This window comes from Myotis davidii, unplaced genomic scaffold (genome assembly GCF_000327345.1).
Source record: "Myotis davidii unplaced genomic scaffold, ASM32734v1 scaffold1146, whole genome shotgun sequence".
In the NCBI taxonomy this organism is placed as follows: Eukaryota; Metazoa; Chordata; class Mammalia; order Chiroptera; family Vespertilionidae; genus Myotis; species Myotis davidii.
Window position 1 is genome coordinate 470,618 of NW_006296974.1, and position 14,444 is coordinate 485,061.

A 14,444-nucleotide genomic window follows, 5' to 3' on the forward strand; every position below is an offset into this window, starting at 1 on the left:
GGCCCGGGAGCCGCAGGCCACAGCGAGGTTGGGGGTGGGGCCAGCCGGCGCTGCCAGTCGCCCTAGTGCGGCCTAGGATTGGTTGGCGCGGACTAGTGGGCGGGACCTCGAGTGGGGGCGGGAAGCAGGTCCGCTGTCAAGCTCCCAGGTGCTGACCCTCATGGAGCCGCGAGGGGGAGGGTAGGTTAAATAAAAAACAGAAAACCCGGGAGCGCTGAAGCCTGGTGGGGGTCGCGGGAAAGCGGGCTAGGTGTTCTGGAAGGTAGGGCTGCGGACCGCCATGTTTGATCCTGGCAAAAAAGAAAGGATCTGCTTGGAATACCTTCCTCCTGCCCGAACTAATAAACCACGTGCCGACCTTTTGCTTTTTATTGGCTGGTCAGGAAATGTTGAAGTACTTGGAGTTTCTGCCCTGAAGACACATAAGTCCGAGACTTTTTTTTTTTTTTTTTTTTAGAGAACTCTGTATGCAGAGAACAGGTTGTTAAATAGGGAACAATCATGGAAATGATTGAAGACGGGCTGTGCCCTGACCGGTTTGGCTCGGTAGGTAGAGCGTGGGCCTGCGGACTGGGGGGTCCCAAGTTCGGTTCCCGCCAGGGGCATGTACCTGGGTTGCGGGCACATCCCCAGTGGGAGGGGTGCAGGAGGCAGCTGATCGATGTTCCTCTCTCATTGATGTTTCTGAATCTCTATCCCTCTCCCTTCCGCTCTGTGAAAAATCAATAAAATATATTTTTTTTAAAAAAAAAAAGACGGGCTCTTATCAAGTTCTGAGTTTTAAGGTGCAAAATAAAAGTGTACAAGTTCACAGACAGGGAAGATTTGTGGCAGTGGTGTCCAGAACTTAAAGGATAATCACGTGTAAACACACTCAAATATTGGCATTGCATCACTGCCACCTTGCAAATAGTGTTAGAAGCAGTGGGCAGTTTTTCACCCATAGGACAATATGGAAAAACTCAGCTGTTTGATCATTCACACCATGAGCAGCTTGAGCTCCAGGTTAAAATTTTATTTTTATTTTTTTGCATAGAGCAAATGGTGTCAACATTGAATTGATCACAGGATAGGAAACCATGAATCAAACCATCTGCTCATCATCCGTGTCCAACCAGTCGCTGGGGCCAAGTTCCAAGAAGGCAGTCCCTGGAAATAGGACTGGAGGAAAAACATAACTATGTGCACTACTGTAGCCCCAAATATGGGCAGGGCATTGTTTATCGCTTTCCTTCGGCACCCTGATTTATTCACTGAGCACTCCACCCTTTCCTTGTTTTCTTCCCCCCCACCCCCCATACCTGTTTTCTGTTCACCTAAGCTGAACTCCTAATTTCCCTCTTCAAACCTGCTCCTCCTCCTTTACTCTTTCATCTGTTAGTGGCATGGTGAGCAACCACCCACTAATCCCAGCCAGAAAGAAGCCTGCAACTCATCTAGTCAAGACCCAGCCCTCCCACACCTTCCCATACCTAATCCAATACTGAGGTCTTTCATCTGCTTATTGCCTCATGAGATGTCTTAAACTCCTCTCCATCCCCACTGCCACTACCTGAGTTCGGCTCTCATTTCTCTCCAGAACTATTGCTGCAGCTGCCTAATTAATTTCTCTGTCCTTTGACCTTTACGTTCCCAAGCTCCTCGGGGCTGTAGTGATCTAAACGCAAATCTGAGCATCTCCCCATGTGTCTCTGCCATGGATTAGGTGGAGACAACGCCTGTTAACCTAGAGCACAGCCAGCAGGATCTGGCCACTGCCTGACCTGCCATCTTTCTACATTTCTCCCTCCCCCTCTCTCCCATACTCTCCGGTTTGGTCAAGAAGGTAAACTACTTGCAGTTCCCCAACCCTGTACTTTTTCTCACCACTGAACTTTTACTTACGTTGTTCCCTCTGTTTGGAACACTACCTGGGTAACCGCACTCCTCTTCAAAACACAACTCAGGATTTACTTCCCCTAAGAAATATTTCCCGGGCTCATCCCCACCTCCTAGGCCAGTACTTCTCAAATGTTAATGTGCGTATGATTCATCTAGGGATCTCGTTAAAACTCAGGTTCACATTCAGTCAGTCTGGGTTGGAGCCAGAGAGTCTGCATTTCTCACAAGTTTCTGGGAGATGCTGCTGGTAGCCAACCACACTTGGAGCAGCAAGGCCCTGGGCTGGACTGAAAGCCCCTCCTCTGAGTTCCCCGGACTGACCTCTGTTACAACACTATGTCCCTGCGTTAAATAGCTGCTGGGCTTTATGTGTCTCCACACGAAAAGCTCTTTGAGATTAGAACCAGGTCTTCTTTTTATCCTAAGTGCCAAGTGCATATGTGAAACAGAGCTTTTCCTGACATTTTTAACTTTTATATTCTTGTTACCTCCCCCACCCCGATTTACCTTCTAGTAAAGGAATGAATTTGTAACCTGAGATCTTTCAGTCTTGGAATGACTGGAAAGGAATAAGTACTGGGTCACTTTGCATTTGTGTGTCATGTGCATGCGCACGTGTGTATGGGTGCGCGCGCGCACACACACACACACACACACACACACACAACGCACGTGTGTATGGGTGCGCGCGCACACACACACACACACACACACACACACACACACCTTTCTTCCCTGAAAGAGTAACCTACCAGACAAAGAACTGCTGACTCTGAAAGAAACCTGGGCTTGGCACAAATGCAGGGAGAGCCAGAATATACGGGTCACTCCTCCCCTTCCGTCCTGTTTTCCGTACAGGAAGTGTTTTTTACAGAGGCAACTTTATTGAACAAATATTGATTGAGCACCAACTATGTGCCAAACATAGCTTCCTTACTTCATTGTTATCTCTTTCATATCCTCCTCCACCCCAGAATCTAGCCAGGCTACCCGGCCTATTCCCACGTGTTAGGCTCAGATTTTTATCCTGAGGAGCCAATGTTTTGTACAAATTCTCATGCCATTTTGTCTTCCATATATTTTGTAGTAAGTGGCAGGTTAGTAAATGCCATACCAGCGAAGTCCTTTGGAAAAAAGAAGAGAACAAGAATTTTGAAGTGCAGAGGTAAAAAGGATGTGTGGGCTGAGGCCAAGAAAAGACTGAAGGAAGAGGGAGGAAAGGAGAGGTTACACCTGGGACCTGACCCTGAGGAAGTTGTCAGAGAAGTCCCACCATCCCGTTTCCAGAACCTGCCATCTAGATGAGCGGACTCCCTGAGGGCCCAGAGAACTTTGCTCCTCATCTCCTAACCCCCAGCCTTCATACCTTCTGCTCCATCGACACAGGACCATCTGCTGTTCCCTGAATAAGCCATGTATTTTCACATTCCTATGCCTTTACTCATCTTGTTCTCTCTGCTCCTATTGTTTCCTCTCCTCCTCTGCCATTCTTCAGGGTTTATTGTCAATGTTGCCTCTTTTTAAACCTCTCCCCAAGCTCTTAGTCAGAATCCCCTTCCCTCTATGTTACCCTAATAGCGGTTATCACCGTTGGATTCTTGTTATAATTCGTGAGTTTGTAATATCTTTGTCTACTCCTTGTTTGTACTCCTTGGATGTGGAGAGCCTTCTTTTTATCCCTTTATGTGGCCTATATGTAGCACGTTGTCACTATGTATTAAGGGGAAAGAGCATGAGCCAAATCGCCAATAAAGAAAAGACTTACTGAGGCTGAAATTGGGTTCCCTGAGCTTCAGCTGCAGAAAACCTCAGCATCCTATAATTATGCTGTAGGTAAGTGACGGTGGGGTTACAGAGAGGAGTTCTAATTCCACAGGGCTTTCCCGATTTGCTCCAAATAATTCTTCCTCCTCACGTTCTTTAGGGAATTCATAAATGCTTAGAGAGGGAAGTCGAGAACGAAGAAGTGCTCATTTATAGCAAAGCAGAGAAAGTGAACATAAAGTAATTCCCACGGAAACCCCTGAGGCCTTATCAAGAGAGAGCTGGTTACAAAGCCAGTTCTCTGGGAGTCTGCTGACAACAGCTGATGGATGTTTTATACATAAGGGAAGATGTCTCTCTCTGCTTTTAATATACAACTTCAAAAAGATGCCAGTGTCTCTGAAAGCTAAAAGGAATAGCCATTAAAACAATAACTAGACTTTATTAAGTCCTACATATTAACAAATGTTCAAAAGCTCTTTATATGTATTAACTCTTTTTTTTCCTGCCCAATAAACCTATGACGTAGGCACTGCTATCATTCCCCCTTGAATGATTAGGAAACTGAGATCCAGAGAGGTACAGTTACTTGCCCAAGTTCACACAGCTAAAGAAAGAGTAGAGCCAAGATTGAAACCCAGGCAGCCTGCATCCAGAGCCCAGGCTTGTATCTCTGTCATTCGGAAATGTCTACTGTGCTCTACTGAGCAGCTACTGTGTGCCAGAAATTTTCATAGACACTCCATATTTCTAATTCTTACCAAAAGAATGAAGCCCTAACCAGTTTGTCTCAGTGGATAAAGCGTCAGCCTGTGGACTGAAGCGTCCCAGGTTCAATTCCGGTCAAGAGCACGTACCTTGGTTGGGCACATCCCCAGTGGGGGGTGTGCAGGAGGCAGCTGATCTATGTTTCTCGCTCATCAATGTTTCTAACTCTCTATCCCTCTCCTTTCCTCTCTGTAAAAAATCAATAAAATATATCTTTTTTAAAAAAAAGAATTAGGTTACATGGTTTCCCAAATGAATAAAATTAAAGAGAAAGGTAAGTTACTAATCCAAGACCACACAGTCAGTAATTGCTGGTTCCATATGCATGGTAAACAGTTGCTAGCCGTGCTTAAGTTTTTAGTGTATGGAACCAATCTTGGAAACCCAATATTATCATCAGGGCCTCAGGTTAAAAAAAAAATGACTTACTAATCTACAGATCATCTTCCATAATTGTACATGCTGTAGCCAAGGAGACTGTATACCAAAAGGAGTGGCCATGAATGCTTCAGGGAATCCCCATTTTTTTGTCCTGTGCTTTAGGCCTTCCTCAGATTAGAAAAACTTGACTGGTGTTATATGCATTTCCTTTCCAGAGGAGCAAGGTAAAATTCAAATGCATAGGTGCTTTCAGAATGTCAAGAGCTACCTTCCGTTCTTGGGTACACCTTATATAAAGTCCTGCACATTTCTAGGAAGTTAGATTTACTCCCTTTAAGGGGCTCAGTTAAACATCTGATTTATTGCCACTCATTTCATTTTACTAATGCATTATAGTCCATCCTATATTTTAATTTACTAAGCAAATTGAAAGCGAGCTGTCTGAGACATCTGTCAAGCCCACGGAATCGATTTGGTGGTTCTGCTATGCTGAGACGGTGTCCCTTTTCTTCTTGGCTCTGTCACAGGTGTCTCTCCCCAAGCTGCACACTTCCTGAAGAGGATGATTTTCCTAGATAGAGGAGGACAAGGATCTATAGGGAATCAGGTTCTTCCGCTGGAATATCTGCCGCTTGTGTAGCAGGTTGTCTCACCTACTGTGTCTCTCCATGGAGATTTCATTTTTGTGCCTCCAGCCCCCTAGCACCATACTACACGCACGGTAGACTCTTTAAAATGTTTGTTGAATGAATAAAAGGAAACAGACTCAGAGTTGTCTCCTGTATTTATTTTTAAAATATATTTTTATTGATCTCAGAGAGGAAGGGAGAGAGATAGAAACATCAATGATGAGAATCATTGACCAGCTGCCTCCTGCATGCCCCCTACTGGGGCATGGAGCCCACACCAAGGCATGTGCCCTTGACCAGAAAAGAACCCGGAACCCTTCAGTCCGCAGGCCGACGCTCTCATTGAGCCAAACCAGCTAGGGCTGTCTTCTGTATTTCGATAGCTTCAATTCGACATTAAGGCAACACATATAAGTAAAAATACAAATATACAAAATTCAAACATGCACACATACCATCTAATCCAGCGTTCGCCAACCTTTTGGACCTCACAGACCACCAATTGGCCACCGCTGAATTCTAATCCTTTTATTTAGAGTCCTTACCCACTACATACACTATTCACAGAGAAAAAGGCACAGTCCTAGTATAGCCAGTAGAGGGCACCACACACCAAATGTAGATACAATTTCACTGCAGAAATGGAGCACATGTTCCAGTCCTGCTGGTCTAAGTATTCTACATGGACTCCGGGTAGGGAATATTCCCGTGGGCCAGTGTTCTGCAGGTACCGGAATTTCTATTTTGGTTCAACTGTGAGCATAAGTTTTCCTGGTTGCTTCATTTCACTGGATTTCAATTTTAGAGATGACTATTAAAGCGTGAAACAATGGAAAATGCTAACTAAACTTGAAATGCAAGATACAAAATTGTATATGGAACCTGATAATTGCTATGTCAATAATCTTTTTTATTTTTAAAGAATATATTTTATTGATTTTTTACAGAGAGGAAGGGAGAAGGATAGAGAGTTAAGAAACATCGATGGGAGAGAAACATTGATCAGCTGCCTCCTGCACACCTCCCACTGGGGATGTGCCCACAACCAAGGTACATGCCCTTGACCAGAATCGAACCTGGGACCTTTCAGTCCACAGGCTGACGCTCTATCCACAGAGCCAAACCGGTTAGGGCAATAATCTTTTATAAAAGACAAAACATATCTCAGATAAAAAAAAAAAAAAAGCTAAAGGAGGTCATAGCTACCAAGTCAACAATACAAGAAATATTAAAGGGACATTTTTAAGAAGAAGGGGGTGGGGGGATAGGAGCAGGGGAAGCTTAAAAATATGAATAATAACATGACAATACCTACATACCCATCAATACTTACTTTAAATGGATGATCGTATTTTTCCATGTATAAGTCACCCCCCCACTTTTCCAACCCAAAATTAAGAAATCAATATTTTAAACATAAAACAGAATACATTTTTATTTAGTAATTACCACAGGTAATGTTTACATACCAGTACTATGAAACTATGCAGCATATCACTTTATTCAGCTTCTGTTGCATCGCTGCTCTCTTCTTAATCACTATTAGTTCCAGACATGTCAATTTCTTCAACTTCTATTGTATCACTGCTGTCTTCTGAGTCACTGTCTATATATGAGATCATCTTCATAAACTGGTGGCATTTTCTGAGCTAACTTTGTTCATGTTCTCATGGCCAACCCTTCTCTCCTCATGAAATTGAAGCACCATTTTGCCTTCCCTAATATTTCCATGCTCTTTTGCATAGCTGATTACATTCAGTTTGAATTTTGCAGAGTAAGACAATCACTTACCAGTATTTATCTTCTTATTTTTTTACATCTTTATGGGCTCAGTACTCTCAGGCCCCTGTTGCATCTGCGCACTCTCCACCTCCACCTCCAAATATGGCATCAGCTGACATCAGTAACAATAAGGCTCCTGATTGGAGGAAGCCTGTTTGACAAGGTATGGGCAGGTACACATTCATGCAGCTCCCTCCTCAGCTGACTTCAGTGTATAAGAGGCCCCTCGAATTTCAGTCTAACAATTTTAGGAAAAAAATAACATCTTATGCACAGAAAAATACAGTTCTTTTATAATGTAAAAAAATATATTTGATACAAAACAAGATGTAATATTATTAACAATCACTATTTATAAAAAGTTCTCTCTATCCAAATATTGTATTCATTCTCTTTGTAGATATAGTTATTGTTGGGGTCAGGGGAAGGAGTCTCTATTGGCCATGTAAGTAAGGAGTTCTCAAGCCTACTTCTACTCTAGAATCATCTAGGGCACTTTTTAAATTAAGCTTATTGGGGTGACACTGGTTAGTAACATTATTTAAGTCTCAAGTAAACAATTCTAAAATATATCATCTGTATACTGCATTATGTGCTCACCACCCAAAGTCCAGTCTCCCTCTGTCACCATAAAGTTGACTCCGTTTACCATCTTCATCCTCTCTCCACCCCCATCCCTTCTGGAAGGCCTCACTTTGGGGATTCTGATTTAACAATGAACCTAAAACTGTTAACAATGTTTAGCTCTTTTCAAGATACTTACAAGACATGCTATTAAAAGAATTCTCTTCTGTCTCAGTAAATTGTATGTCTTGAGAAGATTTGGAGTCTAGAGGGGTCGGAGGGAAGCTTTGGAGACTGATAACCACACATTAACCGATCAATCCTTGTGCAGGAAGTAAGATTTACAGCTACACCCTGAGTCAGGGCCGGCCCAGACACATGAGCATCTTCCAGCTCTAAACGCTGGATGGGTTCCAATACTGCCTCTAACTCCCCTGCAGCCCTTGGGAGGTAATTAGCTAATGACAGTAAAGGGCTTTTAAACTAAAACATGCTGTATAAATGCTAAACACAGGAAACACACAGAGGATTTCACTGACTGCCAGTACTTTTCAGCCAGAGACAGTTGATTCATCTTTCAGCCAATTTCGCTTTTGCAACTGAAATCTTCCTAATCTTTATTCCAAGGGAACAAAGAGTTCTTTTCTAAAAATGTGTTTTCCACAAACCAAAGACCTAAGAAGATTATCCCTTTATCAGAAGTGAGGTTCCTGCCTCAACAAAAGTGTTTTGTGCTAATGAAGTTTCAGGCGGTTGGCTGGTTGGCTTGGGTCACGGAAGGCAGGTGCTACGTAAACTGGGCCATCCTCGGTGGCCCAGTATGAGTCCTAGAACTGCTCTGCACATCATGTGGTTTTAAAGCAGATGATGTGTGCACAGGGCAGCAAGTCAAGTAGTAGAAAAGAACTTCCAAGGAAAAGCACCAGCCTTCCTCTCCTCGCTCTGCTCTGGTTCCCTCTGCAGAGGAAAACTCTGGTGTTATCCAGCAGGAGGTGATTTGTGGTTGACAAGCTCACTCTATCTCTCTCTTCTGGGATTAACAACTGTAGTCAATATCAGCTGATTCCACTCTATGAAAATGAGCAGTCATCTCAAACTACCCTCTTCTTCCCAATGTTTAACAGCAACAATGGTGTTTTATTTCCTCTATTGGGACTAAACCTTTATATTTTTAAATGACAACTCAAATTTCTTTTTAGTAGAGTATCGGTGGATTTCCTATTCTATAAAATGGGGGTGTTGGTCCTCTTTTCCCTTCCTCGACTTTTCCTCTTCCTTTTACTTTTGTCAGCGACATTTTACCACTAGCAAAATTGTTAATGTCTACATTCTATGCTGCAAATGCACAAAAAATGCTTTCCCGCTTATTTACAGGCTGACTGTAGAGGTTAAAAGCCTATATACTCCCTCCAAACAGTACAGCTTAAAAAGGCAGGGGTTGGGGGTTGGGGGGTGGAGTAAATACTACTCCAGTCAGGTTATCAAGGTCCACATGGTAAGTCATGCAGACAGTATGTAGCCTTGACTTGAGGTGACAAAATGGCATTTTACCTTTGTGGTCTTTCCTACAAAACCCATAACCCCAGTCTAATCATAACAAAAACATCAGACAAATCCCAAACGATAAGGTATTCTACAGAATAACCTTATCAGTATTCTTCGAACCTGTCAAGGGCATCAAAAACAAGGAAAGTCTAAGAAACGGTTGTAGTTAAAAAGAGCCTAAGGAGACAGAATGATTAAATGTAATGTGGTATCCTGGATGAGACCTTAGACTAGAAGAAGATAGGTAAAAACTGAAAAAAAAATCTGAGTATAAAGTATGGACTTTAGTTAACAATAATATATCAATACTCGATCATGAATCATAACAAGTGAATGATACTTATGGAAGATACAATAATAGGGGACCTCTGTAATATCTTTACATGTTTTCTGTAAATCTAAAACTGTTCTAGAAATAAAGTTTATTAAAATATAAAAATGGAAATAAGCCAATATACCACATATACTTTATTAAGATCCATACAAACAAAGCCCAATGTTAATATGCTAGGATGTTATAACCCCTGGGTGTCAGAAATGAGGTCAAAGTCAAGGAGACTGCCTTTTCTTACTCTATTAACAGTTTATATTCGTGCTGTAGTTGGCTTCATGTGTGGTCTGTGATTTTATTGTTCAGAATTTGTTTTTTTCTTAAGGTCCTCATCATTGTGTATTCTAATCTATGGCATTTTCTGCCCAACTGAACCATTAATCCCACCCCTTTCACTTTTTATCTTTTAGAAATTCGTTGCAATCTCTAGTCTACTGGTTTCTACCTCTTCCCTTCCCATTACACACTTTTGTTTTGTACTTGTTTACTTGTATTTCAAGTGGAGTCATGGGGGGAGAGGGAGGAGATAAGAATCTCTCCCGTCTTGAAAGAGAAGTGTACTTCCCCTTTCCACATCAATCCCCACTAAGACCGGACTAGCTGAAATCTGGCTTAAAGGAAGAAAAGGTCTATGCAGTCATACTCTCACCAGTATGTAGTCCTTAAGGAAAAACAAGCAGTCCTTAGTATGATCATTCAGTGGCCTTACTGCCACCATATATTTCTCGAAGCACATTATTCTGATCAATCCAATCCTTTTATACTTGTTTTCAAAGAAACACATGACTAGGAAAATGAGTTGTTATAAAAGGAAGGTTAATGGATCTTTATTAACAGACGCCTACTAAAAGCACATGCTGCTTCTTACTGTCTTGGAAGCAGCAAGCAGCATTAAATGAATCAGACAAGAGTCATAGTTGTCAAGACTCGAAAGGCATTCCCACATCATCTAGCTCTAATCCAAATCCCCGACTTTTCCACATGAGGACAAGAAGGCCTAATGAAGTGAAGGTATTTATCCAAGATCACTCAGCTGATAAGTGGACGCACTAAGATTAGAAAATGAGTAAAGTTAACCCAAGGAGCTTTCTGACACTCATCTCATCCTGAGTCTCGAATATTGCTTTTTTCTCTTGCTTCTCTACATTCTTCTCACTTGCAATGACACCCTTTTCAGAAACTCTATAAAGAGGTAGAGAGAGGCCCTAACCGGTTTGGCTCAGTGGATAGAGCATCGGCCTGCAGACTGGAGGGTCCCAGGTTCGATTCCAGTCAAGGGCATGTACCTTGGTTGCGGGCACATCCCGAGTAGAGGGTGTGCAGGAAGCAGCTGGTCGATGTTTCTCTCTCATCGATGTTTCTAACTCTCTATCCCTCTCCCTTCCTCTCTGTAAAAAATCAATAAAAATATATTTAAAAAAAAAGAGGTATATAGAGAGAAGGGCCGCATGAGGTAAGAAAAGAGGGCTATACCTGGTAAGGGGCCTGTCCCTGCTTTTCCCAGGGATCTACTTCTACTTGCCCTGGCTGGGATCAGTGAACAAAATTCACAAGCCCACCCTAGGTGGAGTGGCTCAGTGGGTTCAGCATCCTCTCATGCACGGAAGGTCTCCGGTTTGATTCCCAGTGGGGCACATATCCAGGTTGCTGGTTTGACCCCTGGACAAGGGTTGACGTTCCTGTCTCTCATCAATGTTCCTCTCTCTCTCTCTCTCTCTCTCTCTCATCAATAAAAACTTTTTTCTAAATTCACAATCTCTGGGGACTTCCCCCTTCACTCCTCCCATTACCCCATACCTGCCTGGGAGAGGGAGAACGCAGATGGCATGGTCTGGCTCTAGTGGTTCTTGACAAAATACATGCCCTGACCCCAGGAATTAATGGCCACTCTTACAGGAGGTAGTAGATGTTTCTGTTTACATAGTACATTGTTGTCCCCAAAGTTTCCTCATCGCCTAAATATGCTTGCCAATACAAATTACTAAAGAAAGACCATAATTTTATGATGTTTCATTCGTTAGTTAATATGAGGCAAAATGAATTTTTCCCTACCCTTTCATTTCTTTGTCGTTTGTTGCTCAGGAAACTAGAGAGGAGAAAGAAGAAAATATTCACAGTACATTTGACTGTTTATTTAATTTTCAAAGCACAGAGTGATAAGGAAGAGGTCCTACTCCATGTTTTGCAATTGGTTATAGAAACCGTTAGAATACCTCTGGAGGATGTCACTGGCCTAATAACAAAGCCATATTCGACCTTCAAAATCGGTGACACTCATATGCTATAGCCATCCCTCTGAATCCCATGTTGAAAATGCACCGCCCCTTCCTAGGAGCCAGCTCTGCGATGCACTGAGACCTCCCCCCTGCACGCCTCCTCTAATTCCCACCAATTTATCTGAAAATGAAGGACAGCTGTGACTCAGCAAAATGTCTTATTATTTAGGAGGGACAGCCCTGGTCTCCCTTAGCGACTTCTCTCTGTCCCTCCAGATTTTTGTCTTTGGAACTACACCTTGCCAGAGAGTTAGAAGTTTCAATACTAGAAACTTCTAATTTTTTATTTAAGAATATTGGCAAATGTGAGTTTAAAAATGAAGTCTCTATATTGGAAAAAAATGTTAAGACTAAAATGAATATTAGAAAATCTCACAATGCTTTACCCTCAAAGCCAACAAATGCCTATAAGTAAGGATGACAAGACAGCCATTTAAAAGCAAATTGAGAATAAAGACTGGTTGAGATGCACTAGCTGGCTGTTATAAACCATGGAACATGCTGTTAATAGATGTTAAGTGTTGGTGTTGAAAATATTGGGGGGCATGTTGGGAAATGAGAATAAGGATTGGGTAGTAAATATTCTTAGGGTGCAACAATTTAGTTACATGGCTAAGTTAATTGAGTCATTGACATATAATATATTTTAATGCACCAAAGGAAACTCGCAGGATGAGTGAAATGTGGGTTGTAGTTAAAGCATATAGGCACATATACTCCTGGGCTTAGATTCTAGCTCTGGAGTAAGCTGAGTGAACTTGAACAGTTTTTTTTTTATAAAGTGAAGATAACAATGGTGACAAGTCATAGGTACTTGTTGTGAGGATTAGATAAATGAAGCCATTTAGCACAGTGCTGGACACATAGTAAGCACTCAATATATGTTTTCACTATTACTCTTAACAAACCTTTGTAGATTACTCATTTAGGGGAAAATGTTCTGATGTAAATGGTGAGGAGAGATCTGATACATTTCTCTTTTTTTCTACATTTCCCAATTGAGTCATTTTTTAAAAAGGGTTTAAGATGACATTTAAATTTCAGAGTCACTGCATGAGGACACATAAGTATAAAATATTCTGTTACCCAAGGCAATAAGAAAAAAGGGTATTTTGATTAATCCAATACTCTAGCATACAGTTGACAATTTCTAAGGAATTGAGATATTGTATGCACTCAATGCAAAAACTACACTAAGCACTATTTAATCTTCCTCTTCTTTTCTTTTGATGTTTAAAAAATAATTCATGGACTTTATTAAAATTAAAAAACATTTGCTCTGTGGAAAACCATTAAGAAAATAAAAAAGACGCCGAAACCGGTTTGGCTCAGTAGATAGAGCATCGGCTTGCGGACTGAAGGGTCCCAGGTTCGATTCCGGTCAAGGGCATGTACCTGGGTTGCAGGCACATCCCCAGTAGGAGATGTGCAGTAGGCGGCTGATCGATGTTTCTCTCTCATTGATGTTTCTAACTCTCTATCTCTCCCCCTTCCTCTCTGTAAAAAATCAATAAAATATATTTTTTAAAAAAGAAAATAAAAAAGACACTCACTATACAGATTGGGTGAAAATATTCGCAATGCACACATCTGACAAAGCATTTGTACCTATAATATATAGAGAGCTCTTATAATGCAGTAATAAGAACACAACCTAATTTTTTTAAATGGGCAACATATTTTAACAGATACATCATAAAATAAGATTTACCAATGGCCAAAAGCTCATGAAGAGGTGTTCAAAACCATCACTCATCAGGGAAATAGAAATTAAAGCCATAATGATAAACTATTATGCATCTAATAGAATGGCTAAAAATTAGAAAAACTAACAAGTCAAGTATTGGTGAAATATAGAGTAGTAGCTGAAACTCTACCACACTTCTGGTGGGAATGTAAAATGGTCTGACCACTTTGGAAAACAGTTTGACAGTTTCTTACAAAGTTCAGACCTAAGGGAAATGAAAACATGTATCTACAGAAAAACTTCTAGATAAGTGTTCATAGCAACTTTATTCATAATAGCCCCAAACTAGAAACACTCCACATGTTCGTCCACAGGTGCATGGATGAACATATGGAGTGGTACCTCCATGCAATGGAATACCACTTAGCAATAAAGAGAAATGAACCATCAATCCAGGCACCTACATGGATGAATATCTAAAACATTATGCTAAGTGAAAGAAGCCATTCTCAAAAAAGTATATACTATATAATTCCACTTACCTGAAATTCTAGAAAATGTAAACTAACCTACAGTAGCAGATTAGTTGCCTGGGGCCTGGGTGGGTGATTATAAAAGGAAAGGAGGACATGTTTTGAGGTGATGAAAAGGTTTTATTATTTACTGTGGTATCACATGGCTGGATTCTTTTGTCAAAACTAGAATTTTATACTTTTAATGAGTTCAGTTTACTGTATATAAACTATATTTCAATGAAATTAATTGTATAAAGAAGCAAGAATACAGTTTATCTATTAAAAATCAGAGAACTTTTAAAATGTCACTGCAAAATTATT